Source organism: Acanthopagrus latus, chromosome 9 (assembly GCF_904848185.1).
Source record: "Acanthopagrus latus isolate v.2019 chromosome 9, fAcaLat1.1, whole genome shotgun sequence".
Classification (NCBI taxonomy): Eukaryota; Metazoa; Chordata; class Actinopteri; order Spariformes; family Sparidae; genus Acanthopagrus; species Acanthopagrus latus.
The window spans coordinates 20,339,328-20,354,348 of NC_051047.1; the positions used below are offsets into that span (position 1 = coordinate 20,339,328).

General features: G+C 40.2%; 1 long non-coding RNA gene across 1 annotated transcript in view; it reads right to left on the reverse strand.

The window, feature by feature from the left end:
- Positions 1-428: 428 nt before the first annotated feature.
- The window catches only part of LOC119026195, a 29,244-nt gene continuing 14,651 nt past the window's right edge, over positions 429-15,021 (reverse strand). The window contains exons 3-4 of the long non-coding RNA XR_005077066.1: positions 6,692-6,798; positions 429-2,471 (exon numbers count right to left, since the gene is read on the reverse strand). This is a non-coding gene — a long non-coding RNA (uncharacterized LOC119026195). The remainder of the gene's footprint in view (positions 2,472-6,691; positions 6,799-15,021) is intronic.

Sequence of the window (15,021 nt, forward strand, 5' to 3'; positions counted from 1 at the left end):
AAAGTTCATAAAGTTTCTCTTATATCAATGACACTCAAAATTGGCCAGTTTTTCAAAGGAGTCTGGTGAATTTCTCTCCCTGTTCATTTCCTGGCTGTTGCTGACTGTAGCTGCTGTGGCTGTTCAGACATACAGTGTATCTGTGGTCAAGTTTGTCGTGCAAAACATATCAAATTGTTGTACCTTGTTGTTCATAACTATTTCCTTTAAGTCATTCTGGCCATTTAAATTAATACAAAAACACATTAATGTCGCAGACTGTTGACTATGATGTCATTATGGGTGACCACTCAGCGCCCCCAGCTGTGAGTGACTTCAGCGTTTCTGTTTGTTAGCCCGTCTCGGGACACCGTGCAGGAAGCAGGATGGCAGCAAGTGATTATACCAAACAACTCTGATGGAAATGTCATATTAGAACCGAGTCAAGATTAAATATCTTTTTATAGACACCAACTTTATTGCATCATCTTTCAGTTTATTCTAACTTCTGGCGTTCAGATTTATCAGTATTGCTGATGAAACAGTAACACGCGCACACACACACACACACACACAGGGAGATACAGAGAGCCTCCTGGCCGTCTGTGCAGTGATATTAAGACTAGGAGGTGGGAGGGTGATGGAATGGCTGTGGTCAGAGCACAGTGACCGGCAGGGCCGCTTCGGTAAGTCCTAAATCACCAGGAAAGCAGACCGCCGCTGTGATGGATGTGCATGGCACGCCCCGGATCAGGAAACCTCCAATCCGTCTCCAAGATAGAAACATTTCAGTCCGGGACACACTGGGTTGGGTCGTACTCTTACTCTCCACACACTAGAGATGCATGCATGCAAATATACTAGAACATAAAACCACACAGACAGACGCACACACAATGTTAAAAAAAAAAAAAGGGCCAGCAGGCAGGAGCGGAGCAACAGATTTATGTGAGCAGAGGTGCTGTGGTCAGGTGAATAGATTGGTTAGCTGGCAAGGTGGGTGGGTTCTGTAGCCTTTGCAGCCAAGACAAACCTTCTAATCATTCCAATAGCATGGCTGATTTATGCTGATAAATTATATCTGGAGGGGAAATCTACCCGCAATTGCAGTTCTGACCAGCCAGAAGAGATCCACAGCGACGTTTCAAATCTTCTTACAGGAAAAGGGAGAACGAGTGCGCCGCAAAAAGTAGTTTTTATGTCAAAGGGGCATCCGTCTCCCTCAGATTGGTGGGATTTGTGAAGTAAGGCTGTCTCAGCTAACTTTCCCTCATTCATCGATCATTTCATGTATTTATTTATAGACTTTCTGTGAACATAATTAAGTCAGGCAAATAATTCTCCAATGTTACCGTCACGGTTTTTACAGAAAAAAAAAAAAGAAGTATAATCCACACGGTTAAATCCTTCATAAAATGGCACCTACTCCTTCTTCCACATTTAAAACATAACAGAATATATGAAAATGCAACTAATTGTTTATGTTTCACAAATTAAACTGCTGGACACAAGATGCCTCCTGTTTCACTGGGGACTTCGTCCTCACGGCACTGGAGGCTTCAAGTCCAAACATCTTGTTTATGCTGAATACTGGACCAGTATTGGCTTCCAAACTATTTGTGATGTCACAAATCAACCTTGAAGGCCCCGCCTCCTAAAATCAGATTTTCAACAAGCAAAGAGAAAATTCACACTTGTGAAAAAAAAAAAAATTCTAGTGTCAAACTCTACGTAGACGTCATTTTACACAGTGAAGCTCAAACATTCAACTGCAGGAACCAGAAGAAAAATGCATTTTAGACTAGAGGGGGACTTTAAAATAAGAATTTGCTGATAAAAATGCTGATAAAAGTGTTTGTTTCGTTAGTTTTGTCATTGAATTTAATTCAAATCATATTCTATTATTTCTGACTTTGTAAGTGCAATTACTACTGTAAAAAAACTAACAACAATAATGTTTATAAAACATCTTAAAAATAATTATTAAAAGAGTAACGGTTTCGTATGCTTACTTAAAAACATCAACCACAAAAAAGAGAGAGTTCAAAGTGAAAATAGATCCGTGTTTTTTTTTGTTTTCTTTGTGGCAACATTCACTGAGCTCCATCACTTGATGTGGTTGAAAAAAAAAAAAGGAATGTGCAACGCGTAAACACGCAGTCAGCTGTTCCCGAACATTAAAGACGAGGCACAAACAAGCCGGATGTTGACCAGGCCCTCGAAAGAAATCCGCGTATGGACTCAATATGGAGGAGCACTTGGCGTTGTCCGCGCTGGCTGCATGTTGTGTTTATCCAAACAGATTAGATTTCTGCCAGAGGATCTCTGCCAGCTCGTCTCCTCTTGTTCCACATTCTGGGTTTTTGCAGCCACGATAACTGGAAACTTTCTTTTGTGCAGGAAACTCGAACGTCCGGCTGCCATAATTAGTGCGGAGCCACAACAAGAGAGGTTCTCCAGTGCACCAGAAAATTATTCTTCAGGTCTGTGAGCTAAAAGGGAACAATCGCAGCGAACATTTAAATCTGATGGTGGAATACATGAAATGAAACAATCAGCAGTTCAATTTAGATATTAGTGGTGATTTGTTGTGAATAATTCTGAGGGAATTATCGAACATTTTAACATGCAGACATCATGGTCACAAATCTCATCTCATCATCTCGGGAATTATAAAATGAGGTGGCATTTCCACAAAGGAACCTGGGGGAAAAAAAGCCTTGTGAGCAATATGTCGGATGGCCAGCAGCGTGCGGAGAGCAGCCTGGCCCGGTCGGACCACAGGGGACCGAGAAGGGCAGAACCCATTAACCCTCGACAATAACATCCTATAGTCAGAAGATGCCCTAATGGCTTGTACAGTGTTAGGAGAATAAACCCAGATGTGTTTATGCAGAAAGTTTTGATTTATTGAGTACGATTACGGCTCGCGGGAGCTCTTTTCTTTACAATCTTGTAAAAGTTTAAATGTCACTCAAACGAGATTTAACAAAAGTAAATCCGTTAATCTGGGATGTGATAAAGCGGGATTTAGCATTTTAAACCAATTACTGTGTGAGCATTTTTAGTGGCAGGAGTATGTCGTCCAGTTTTTGACTCTGGATTGATTCACTTTTATCGACAGTGAGTAAACTTCATTTGAGGTTGTGTTGGCGGTTGTTTGCTTTCGGAGGATCACTCAGAACTTCTTTGCGTGGATGTAAACAGGGCTGGAAGATTTAAATTATTCTCATTACTGTAATAAAGTCATTTGCTGTGCACTTTTATAATTTGGGATTTTAATAAGCAATTTTCCTTTACTTTTCCTTTACTTTTTCTATTAAGTATTGCATGTGCTACATTTTAAGATGTATCCGTTACAGAGTAAAAAATAATAATGCACCAAAAATAAAGATTATGTTGTTATTGGTTAAGGCTTACATGATTTGTGAAATTTTGGGAGTAGCAGCATGTAACGGGTTTACGTACTCAGGATAGGAAAAAAGGTCACTGTATTCCGGTAAATTTTCAGGGGAAAAAAATGTAATTAGATTACAGATACATTCAGTAAACTAACAGGATTATAATTTTAAAGTAAAGAATGATGTACTAGTCTGCAACATTTAATGAGACTCACAAAGCATCACTCTGGTCGTCAGTGGAAACAAATACACTCGATGTTAAGATTAAATAAAAGTCATGTCACTGGTATTTTTTTTCTATAATTGAATATGTTGGGTAGTGGCCAAGCAATGGAATGTAATCAAGTTACATTACTTGAACATTGTGATACTTGGTTTACAATACTGACTGTATTTTCTAAGAATACATTTTTAAGTGAACCACCAAAACTCTTTTTACTGAACATATCGTTGGTTTGGACTCACTGTGAGGGCTCAGTGACATAATGTGGATCCACTAGTGCTGTTGGATTGACATTAGCCTGAAGGTGTTCTTTAATTTTTCAGTCTATTCACTTGCAAATTCAGTTTGGCCAAGAAATATAGAACGGGCCAGACATTGTCAGCGGCCTGTTTAAACCATTTTTTGTTGTTGCTGTTTTTTTTTTTAAGGTATCGGTAATGAAAACTCCAAACAATTCAAATTATTGCAGTAAAAAACAGCAATGTTAGCATGCAGTGACTTACATATCCCATCTTTAAGGATATACGGCATGTGCGAGACATACATGATACAATATATATGCAGTTTGAATATTTCATCACATATCAGATTATCTGGGCCACTCAGAAGTTTCTTCTGGGTCAGATCTGGCCCGCTGACCGGCAACTGAATTACCCAGCTTTCCCCATAATTTAACAAACGCAGCGATGTGCTCAGAGTACATTTCGCTTGACTTGCTTCCTACTTTTATCCCTGTACATTTATAGTCAATTACTCAAGTATCACAAGCAGTTTGTGTCTATCTGCTGTTTTTCTAACAGAGTGTGTCTGGCTGTCCTCTCTGTCCCACCAGTCTGAACCGTCTGAGACAGCTGGCCACTCTGAAGCAATCTGAGAGATCACTGGGCGTGTCGTCCTATTTCTCTTCATGTCATGCCACAGAATGAAGAAATCCATGAGATTAGTGCCTGGTTTGTATTTGCTGACAGACTGGTGACAGGCCGGAGCGAGAGTTTCACATTCGGCGGACCACGCCTGGCAGACGTGCGCTATATTTGTTTTGAAGCACTCACAACTGCGCTTTCAAGGAATATACTTTAAAACCTGTTGTTTTTTTGTTTGCCCGAGATGATCAGAAACCCTGTTGTATTTGTGTAGTTTGAGAGCAATGACAGCATTGTTATGAGGTGGGGGATAAATGAATGCAGTTATAGCCACTACACACTACATCACAGCCTGGAAATGAATCATTTCATCCCTTCGCTTTGAGCGCTCGGCAGGGTTTTTTTCTTCTTCTTGGCGTTTTGTCCTGTATTGAATAGTTTGATGGTGATTTGAAGGTTACTGGGCAGTGGGACCTTCATTTGATAGTTTGATGGGGAAAACACAGACAGGAGAAAGCGATATGACATGCAACAAAAGTTCCCCGCTGAAATCAAACCAAAGACTTTGCAGTCGTCTGGTCGACCGACAACATGTTAACCACTGGGACATCAGGACGGCCCTTAAAGGGGAAAAAAAACATGGCCGCTCTGCAGACACAGGGAGACTGCTCAGCCTTGGAACTACTGTTGTTAGTTGTTTCTACTGTAGTATGAATAGACCCATTTTCTGATCCACTTTATTAAGTAATATTGTATCAGATCTTAAGGTTTACAATAAGTATGGCTACAGATGAGTTCACATACAATCTGTACTGGAAAATATAAAATATCCTACTTTTTCCCCATTGTTTTATTTCACAGGTTCCAAAAGTCCTTAGCGGGAGTAGGGAACCACTTAAAACGCATATTCCAGATGCCACATGTCACGTTGATGACAACATATCAAAGAGTAATCAAACCAAATGTGATTTTAAACAGTTGCAGATGTCACTTTGTATGATATTGATCCGCGGTGCCGCCCGCCGCCCTGTGTCTCGACCAGCAGGTAGGCAGCACCAACCTTTCCCTGCAGTCAGCGTGAGCATGGCTGCATTGATTAGGTGTGACTACTGGGGTCAGGGGCCAATTCGGGGTCACCTGAGGGTCAAGCGTGTTGTCCAATATAACAGCGGGACCTCCAGACCGGATCCGGCCAGTCTCCTGGCAACAGGCACCGCCCCCCACCCCGAACCATGAGAGCACCCGTCCCGGTGGTGATTGAGACTGCAGGGCTCCATTCTCTTTTCATCAGCCTCAATTCATCCGTCCCCTATAACTTGGCCCAGATGAATTAACCTGAACAATGGGAACAGGGGGTCAGTAAAGCGTTCGCCATTGTCAACACGGGGAGCAGTTTGAACAAATGTTCAGTTCACACTGTTTTTGGCTGAAAACAATTTTAATGCCAAATAATTTGGGGGACATGCTGTGCAGACAGAGCCAGGGAACGCTGGGTCCTTAATGTTCCAATATGAATGTGAAACTACGTGTAGATACAGCGTAATGTCTTGTTGCTGTCTGTGCACCAGGAGTGCCAGGACTTTTTCCCCTTGGAGGGACAAAACTTCAATTTCATGTCGACAAAAAGTAAGCATCTATTGTATTGTAATGTATTGTGTTGTGATCCATTTTCTAAGTGTGATCTGAATTGTTTTCTCTCCTCTGTTTATGACTTTAAAACATGTAAAAAGAAGTTGAAATAATAAAATAATAAATTGCCAGTTAAACCTTAGTTTTGTTTCTCTTTTTGTTGTTTTTTTAATTGCCGTCTCAGGACTTCTGTATTACAAGGGTCCCTACTTTGTTTAACAGACTGACCAGTGCACTCATGCTGCCCGCCGTGCTCCGATTTAAAAAAGTAGCCTTATTAAAAATCAGGGTTTCTACAAATTTGAGAAGCATCTTTGCCTTAAGAAAAATATAACATCATGAATCAGAAGTGATTGATCCATATATTTTTAATTAATTATATTCTTACATATATCTATATACACCTGATGGGCCAAATCAATCATTATTGTGGGCCAACTTCGGCCCATGGACCGCACATCGCGCAGCCTTGTTATACAGCAAACACATATCCAGTGTATATTTTCTGGTTTCCTCACGACAAGGATTTATTAGCATAAAACCACTCTGGATGCTGTGTGTGTGTGTGTGTTTGGGTGTTAGTGTGCGTTATTTACGACTTAAATGTCACTGAACTTGACGTGACCCTCTTTCATCCGAAGACACGACCGCTGAGTGAATTCAACGCAGCACCATCAAACCGTCCCGCTGATACGTTTTCAAGCTATTCAAATAAGTCATTGAATTAGAATAACACATGACTCGGTATCTTATAATGTCAAGTGAATTACAGAGTGATTTGCAATGAAGAGGAGTCAGCGATTCCAGGATTACATGCTCAGTTGAATTCAATAAGCCGGTGTGTACTGTAATAGGAAACCACAGAAAAATCCATACTCACCGCATCATCTGATAAAAATGTCTGCCTGCTGCTCCGCGGGACTCTGTTAAACCTATTAAAAACACTTTGTTCTGCTGCTAATTTCAAAATAATACGCCGATTACAAAAGAGCAATAACAGACAACAGTGGTAAATCATCTTGCGCCCAATCAAAGAGGTATTAAAAACACCATGAAGTACGGATCATTAACGTTGTGCGTCTGCGGGGACGAAAAAATGAGAAACAGACTGAGGAGGCACATGCATTTGTTTCGATGATCTTTCCATACAGAAGGTTGTTAAAGTCAGAGGGAGAGAAATACAGGGCTTCAAGGGGAACTTCACATTTATGATATCACGCACGTTTATAGGAAATTATAGTCTTCTCTGGCTCTAGAGGGAGCTGTGAAAACTGACCAGCAGGCCGGTGTGTGAATTAGCACACCTACCAATTTGCAAACTGATAATAACGCATCCATTTATGCCACGTTTTTTTATTTCTTCCTCAGTTGGTCAATTTGTGATGTGATATTCCTGACGAATACAGTTTTATCCGAGGGGGAAAAAAAAGTCATTGTTTTCTGCAAGAAGCGAGAAGTTATTTTTGGAAAAACTCAACCCAACCCTGAAAAAGTGCTGTCTGTGCAGTCTGCAAGTAGTTGACACTGAGTCAGCGTGTTTTATCTACAGTCTATACAGTAGCAGTGATTCACTAGCTGGCGGCTCAGGACACCCGAAGGTGTCACGACATATATCTGAGGGGTCACAGAATGACACATTGCTATTTTATTTATTCATTCGTTCATTTTGAGTGTGTGTGTGCGTGTGCTTTACACTTCGACATCACCAGGCCTGAAAAATTATTGAGTTCAAACCTTAAAAACTGTGCTCTTGTTGAACAGGTTTAACACTGAGACATCTGCAGTTTAACAATGGGTTACACATAGTTTGGAAAATTGGGTGTGACCAGTGATGGTCTGATTGGCTGACGGATGACTACTTTTATATGAATATTTTATATATTTTGACACGGTAGATTTTGTACTACATTTTAGTTAAGAGCTGCATTAAGAAATGCTCCAATTAATCGATTACTAGTTTGACTGAAATAACCAACAAGCATCTAGCTAGCTGACATTTTCAATCCTAAAGGTGCATTGTGTAGTTTTTGGGGAAGACATTTGGAGAGGAAAAAATGTTCCATGATTGATTTTCTATGACTGAATAAACTGAATAAACAAACAGTTCTCAAAGGACAAATTCATTTGAAATCAGATTTCACTGTGTTTCTATTTGCTGGACCCTTCTGAGGAGCCACCTTTCCAGCTCCTAGCAGTGCTCTATAATGGCTTCTTTATTCACTTATGGAAATATGTCAAATAACTCTCTGAGTTTGTATTATTACCAAATTAATAAAGTAAATATGAACTTTCTGAGTTTCATTTTTTTTTTCCAACTCTATGTAGTGAACCTGTAAAAAAAAAATAACAACCTCAGCACCATTAAACAAAACAATAGATTCAATATGAAAAAAGAAGCTTAATACACAAAATATAATAATCTTTTTTTTAAATTTCTTTTTTTTTTTTTACCTATAGCTAAAATCATAATGCCAGCTATGCATAATCAATAGGCTGTTCTTTAATAGACGCACTTCACTCAAACAACAGAACAACAGATAAAGTCTACATAACAAAAGACAGGACGATCACATTCATTCAAGGAAATACGATTAAAATGTTTTTCTCTGAAGCATAAAGGGAATACAACTTGTACAAGTTAGTTGTACAACCCTGCATTGTAGAAATAAATGGACCTGAATCTTCCAATAGAATGACTGTTACATTTTGGCAGTATTCAACTTCTGTATCACACAGAGAGGAGAGAGCAGTAAAGTGGATGAAGAATCACGCTGCTTCCTGGAGCTCCTGGTGAAACACATTACAACTGTAGCCAAGTGTTTTCACTTTGCGCCCAACACAACGCCACCTGCACTGAGTTAACGTACTTGTTATTAGCTGGAGGTAGCCTTTGTTGCACAGCGACGGCAATTAACACAGAAGTCAGCTGCTCAAGAACATCATTTTTGCAATCAAGGCCACAATACTTTTACTTTGAGTAAGGCACATTGTACCTGTCGACTGTACACGTTAATACATCCCTCCCATGATTCCAGGACACCCCCCCCCCCACATCCACACACAGATCACCAGGCCCCGCCCCTGGAGACCCATGACCAGGATCATCCATCCTCTGGATCATGACACTAATGACTGCAATGTGTGTCAAGTGGTTTACACTGTGGTGACTGCAGCCCATCATCCAAACAGTCCCTTCTACCCAAACACCTCCACCATGGTGTGTGAGTACGATCGGTCCTCGCTGGTATCCACTTGTTGTGTGTCTGTGTACAGTAGGACTGTGTGTTTGTGTGTGTGTGTGTGTATGTGTGTGGCAGCCGGGGGAGTAACTCTATCGACATAAAGTGTGTGATTTGCACTTCTGTTTTTCCAAATATTTGCTCTCCCTGCATCTGATAATGAAGATTATGTTCTCCCACTTTTCCCCAGATTGCTGAGAATAAGGTGTGCGTGACTGAGTATGCAACATGCATGTGTGTGTGTGTGTGTGTGTGTGTGTGTGTGTGTGTGTGTGTGTGTGTGTGTGTGTGTGTGTGTGTGTGTGTCCATGTAAGCCTCAGTAATTGGGCCAGCTCTGCTCTCCCTCGGAGCCCCCGGAGGTAGAAAAACTCAACGTGCCATTACATCCTCCTCTCCGCTCCCTTCATTCAATTCGTCACACACCTCCTCTTCTTCGAGGCAAGTGTTTGCACCTGTGTGTTTGTGTGCGTTGTGTGTTCAGATGAGTGTATGGTTATGAGTTCATCGAGGCAGGCGTGTGTGTGTGTGTGTGTGTGTGTTTGTGTGTCTCATAATGAAGCCATATGGCCTGTCTGTTAGTATGCGAGCTGCCAGCACTGGGAGCTGTGACGCTGGCAGAGAGCGAGATGAGACGTGAGTGGCATATTCCTTTCTTCTCCTCTTCTCTTCTTCTTCTTCTTCTCTCCTCTTACTTTCTGCTCCTCCTCCTTCCTCCTGTCGTCTTTCTGCCTCATCCCTCTGTCCTCGCCTCCCCTCCCCTTCTGCTCTTCTCCACATTCTTCTCCCTTCTGCCCCCCCCCTTCTCTTCTTTAAACTCCTCTTCGTCCTCCATCTACTTCCATCTCCTTCTCTTATTTTGTAATTACACCCACTCCTCGGTCGTCTCCCTCCTCTCCTTCTCCCTCCCCTCCTTGCCCTCCACATTAGTCCCTGTTGTTTTTCGCTCTCCCTCTCCCCTCTCTCCCAATAAGATTAAGTGGTGTGAAACAATCCATTTCCACATTTTCCTGTGAAGCCCGGAGAGGAGACTGTGGCCTGACCTAAATTTACATGTTAGAGAGGGAATCTGGATGACAGCACATGGAGGAGGGAGAGAGAGAGAGAGAGGGAGAGAGAAAGAGAGAGAGAGAGAGAGAGAGAGAGCAGGACGATGAGGCGGGGGCGTCTCTGTCCTTTGGGGACTTTTTTTTTCGGACGTAAGAAAAAAAAAATTAATCTGTGTCTCTGTTCGGACGAATAAGTTCAAGAAGTGAAAGTTATGATCCCCGGCTATGATTGTGATTTAACTGTATTGTAGAGATAATAAAACTCTGACACTGCAGAAGGCTGATAGGAGAAAAAAACACAGTCAGGAACTATGAATTTGGATGGTTTGTGTCTAAATGTATGAACTCATTTTCAATTCATTTCAATAGTTTATAAATCATAATGTAGCAAAAGAAACATATTATAAATAAAGTGGCACAAAAATGAACAAATGTAAAAGAGACTGAGAAAGACAAGTGTCTCAGTGAGTTAATCTACAGGAAATAAACAATGAAAATAATAATAAGTAATGGCAATTTATGGCAAAATATTGGGCATATATTATGGCATATGTTTGGAGAAGCAGAATATTAAAAAAAATAAAAATTAAAAAAATAAAAATAAATCCAGTTATAGGGATGAGGATAATTACAAATGAGAGTTTCACAACGGGACAGATCCGTGTCATTTTAAAAACGAAGCCTCCACAAAGCTGAGTCGTGACTTTGTTACATTACATTGTTACTTCCTTTTTCATCACAGGGTTGTTCTTAAATTACACAGTGTTGTTTGTTACTGAAGCATAAACACACAATGAAAGTGTAGCTTTTTAAATCAGTATTCTATTTTATTTTAATAATACACAACATGCAAGATCTATGAGCTGTGATCAATGTCTACATAGTGATTAACTTAGTTACTTTACGGGCTGGTTCAACAACATCAGGAAAACTGTAGGTCCTGCATTCTATGGCCATTAAATAAGTCACCAAAGAATACAAATAGTACATAATTAAAAGTGTAATTCTAATTAATAAAAAATCATATAACATGAAATTACTGAAATTTTGTATAGATTTGTACATTTTGTGATCATCAGTGACGCCCTGTGTCTCCATTAAAATGACACAACAGCCACCGGAATATTCAGAAACATTGGGGGGAAAAAACAACTTTATTTTTAAACTTTTAAACTGTAGAGAGAGAAAAAAAAACAGCAACTCAAAATTTAACTTGACAAAAATTTTAGTTTATTCTAATTGTTTCATAATAATCCTGCTGCTGAAGCATTCTCATCATATCTCTATTGATCCATGGATTTAAGTTTAACATTAATTTGCTCGACACACAGAACTGTGTGTGAATAATCTATATTCATTTACACTCACATTCACATCCTGCAACTGCTGAAATAAACTTTTCACTGTCATACCCTCACTCATAGTGCCAGTTGAATTCAACACTACCTGCTGCCATAATATAATGGATTTAATTCTGATCTGATGACAGGTGAACTGATTATAAAACTAAGTCTCTATTATACATGAAGCCATTTTCAAGCACTTCCTGCTGTATTTTTTTATCATGTAATTTTTTTATCCATGTCAGAGGTGGATGCTGAATTTATGCACCACATTATCATGTGTGTAAATGCTGTAGAGGTTGAAGTGATCCTGACTTTACATTTGTTTGTTTTTGCTCTTATTTTTATGTGAGGAACTGTTGTGCGACTGGAGAGAAAATTTCAGTAGTATAACTCTATCCTGGAACTGTCTCTCAGTGTTTTTTTGTTTTTCTTTTTTTTATATATCTGTTCATGTCGGGCTCTCCCTCTCCCTCTATTTTCGTCTGCCATGTGTCCTCCGCGGGGAGCAGGGGAGGTAGACTGCTTCTGCATGCACGGGTGTGAGAGGAAGACTCAACACCCCTTCACTCGCTGAGACACACATGGATGGGCTCAGCTCGGTTTGTGTCTCTGTGAACATGACTGAGTCCCAGACTCTCAGCTGAAGGGAGCGGGCCTTCAGCTCTGTGTGTGTTTATGTGTGTGTGTGTTTCCTGTTTGTTGGTATGATACTGTGCCTGTGTGTCTGTACACGTGTGTGTGTGTGTGTGTGTGTCTCTGTTCCAGCTAGGTGGCATGAGTTAGGCCTCTGCGTTTGCCAGTGTTCCCGTATGTGGGATGGCAGGCAGCTTGCGTGATCAGAACAAAGCAAGAGAGCATGACAGAAAATCCCTCAATACCCGGCCTTTAAAAAATGCAGGAGGCCAACGCACGCAGAAGCAAGTAAGGTAAATGTATAAATTATGGACCGAAAAAGTCTGCTGCTCTCAAAAAGAGGGAGAGATCCCCCACATGAGGCTGCAAACTTTACTGCATGCGAGGGAGCGGCTGCAGCTGCTGAGTGTTTCGCCCCGGAGTCCCCCTTCGCTCCGTCTTGCTAAATAATGAGCCAGCACCTTTCTAATAAATGGACCGTGTCGGGCTCTGCTGCCAAAATATTTGGCATGGAGCCAGAAAGGTCTGTGTACAGGTTGGCCCCCACGAAAGAAGCTGTTGTGATTCCACTTAATGTTCCTTTATTTAGAAGAACATCTCCAGCAGATTTAGAGGTTGTTCGTAAAGATCTCTCAGGCATTATTTTGTGTTTTTGGCTGCAGGCACACATCCTAAAAATGGACCTTCCTTTTTACTGTAAATAATTTTTTCCATATAAACAATAGAAATGCCAAACAAAAAACAATGTAAGAAAAATATGCATATCGACATGTCACAGACGATGACTAGAAAAATATAGCAAATACATATTTTATGCATTTAAGAAAAAATGTGTCTGTTGTATCTGACTAACTTTTTCACATTGTACTCATATTGAAATAAGTGAGAATATTTTTTTTGCCAGTGCTGTTAAAATGAAAAGTACCAGTGATGCTACTGTCTTTGAATAGATCTTCTCTCTTAACAAGGAAATTTCAACATCACAAGACAAATTTGTTATATTAAGTCAAACAAGTTATAAACAATGTGATATTTAAAACAAGAGAATAAAAAGTGAATTTTACAGGATTACAGAAATGATGGAAGTATTAAAAAATTGTTTTTTTTTTCCACCAGATGCAGTGAACAGAAATGTAAAAGTACAATATGCCTTTTTTTATATAATACATAAAAAATAGCATTTTGTGATTTTTCTTTATTTACAGTGTTCACAGTTTATCTATTCCATTTACTATGCTTGCAATTAAATCATCACTCTGTTAATTAGTTGACATCACCACAGGGGATCAGGTTTGAAAAATGTTTCTTGTTTAATTTTCTGATTTCAAATTTTCATTATTTTCACATAAAGACACATTTGTTATGTCACTTCTAGCATATATGACTGTACTGTATAAAACACATTTTTTTCCACTAAAGGTTATATCTTGAAATCATCACTGCTACAACTGTTCTCATCAGCCGTAACTTCATACATTTTCTATTTGAATTCTAAATATACTGAATAAAGTTCTGTATGTGTGTTTTCTGACTCTAACTCTAACTCTGTACTCTGAGCTGGTGCTTTCAGGAAAACATTTGTGGTTCAGGCTTTGCTGAATGTCCACTTTTTTTAATCTTCTAAATCATACGCTCAGCACAATTTTTTGTAAAATTTAAAAATCTCTATAACCTAAAAAGAAATAAAAAGTGAATAATTTCCATAAGCTTTTTGGGGCGGTACTAGTAATTGTGTCAAGCGTCATGCTTTAGCTTACAGTGGGACACACATTTTAAAAGCAAAGTCATGAATAAAACAGTGGCCCATAATATGACGGAGTGAATCACATGCATTTTAGTTTTTAATTTGGAGCCTTTAATTTGAATTTTACTTCCAAAATGTTAGCCTGATGCTAATTCTGTCATTTAAGTGCTCATAAATCATGTGACTGTACGAGGAGACCGTTCTGAAGTCACCTCGAATAAACACACGACCAAAGGTTTCCTGTCAGACTACCAAATGATGCAGCCGCTTTCCTTTTAAGCACTCAGCGGCTGTGTGTTCTTCTCTGTGAATGTGCAAAAAAAAAGTGTGTGTGCCTTCTTTCTCTCTCTCTCTCTGTGTTCAGTGTGTGTGCGAAGTGTGCGCATGCGCGTTGAACGGGCTTCCTGGAGTCCTCTTTAAACTGTGCATCGAAGCGTGACTAACAAGTTAGCACACGAGTCGGTCCTTTTGCCCGCCATGACATCGCGTCGTCATCGCTGGGATTTGGACGTTGCTTATCATCGCTCAGGTGCGGTCTGAGTGTCCTCAGCATGCAGAGTTTGCATGGTAACATACTGTAGCGATGCACGTGAAAGGGGTCGGGACATGCCAGCGTGCTATAGGGTGTGTTGGGGTGGGGTGGGGTGGGGGTGAGATGCTGCGTCGTAACAGCTGGCGAGCTCGTGTCAAACCCTGTTATGTGCTTTACATGGAAAGACATGCAACAAAAAAGGAACGCAAACAATCAACAAGAACATTGGATGAAAAATGTCTAGACGACACAATGCAATATAAAATAAGAGACAGTGTGCCCAAATACCACACTGGGAAACAATGGATTCTGTCCACGTATGTACGCATGGGATTGCCACAATGGAGCTCTCTGTTGTCAACATAAGAGAAGAGCATATCTCTAC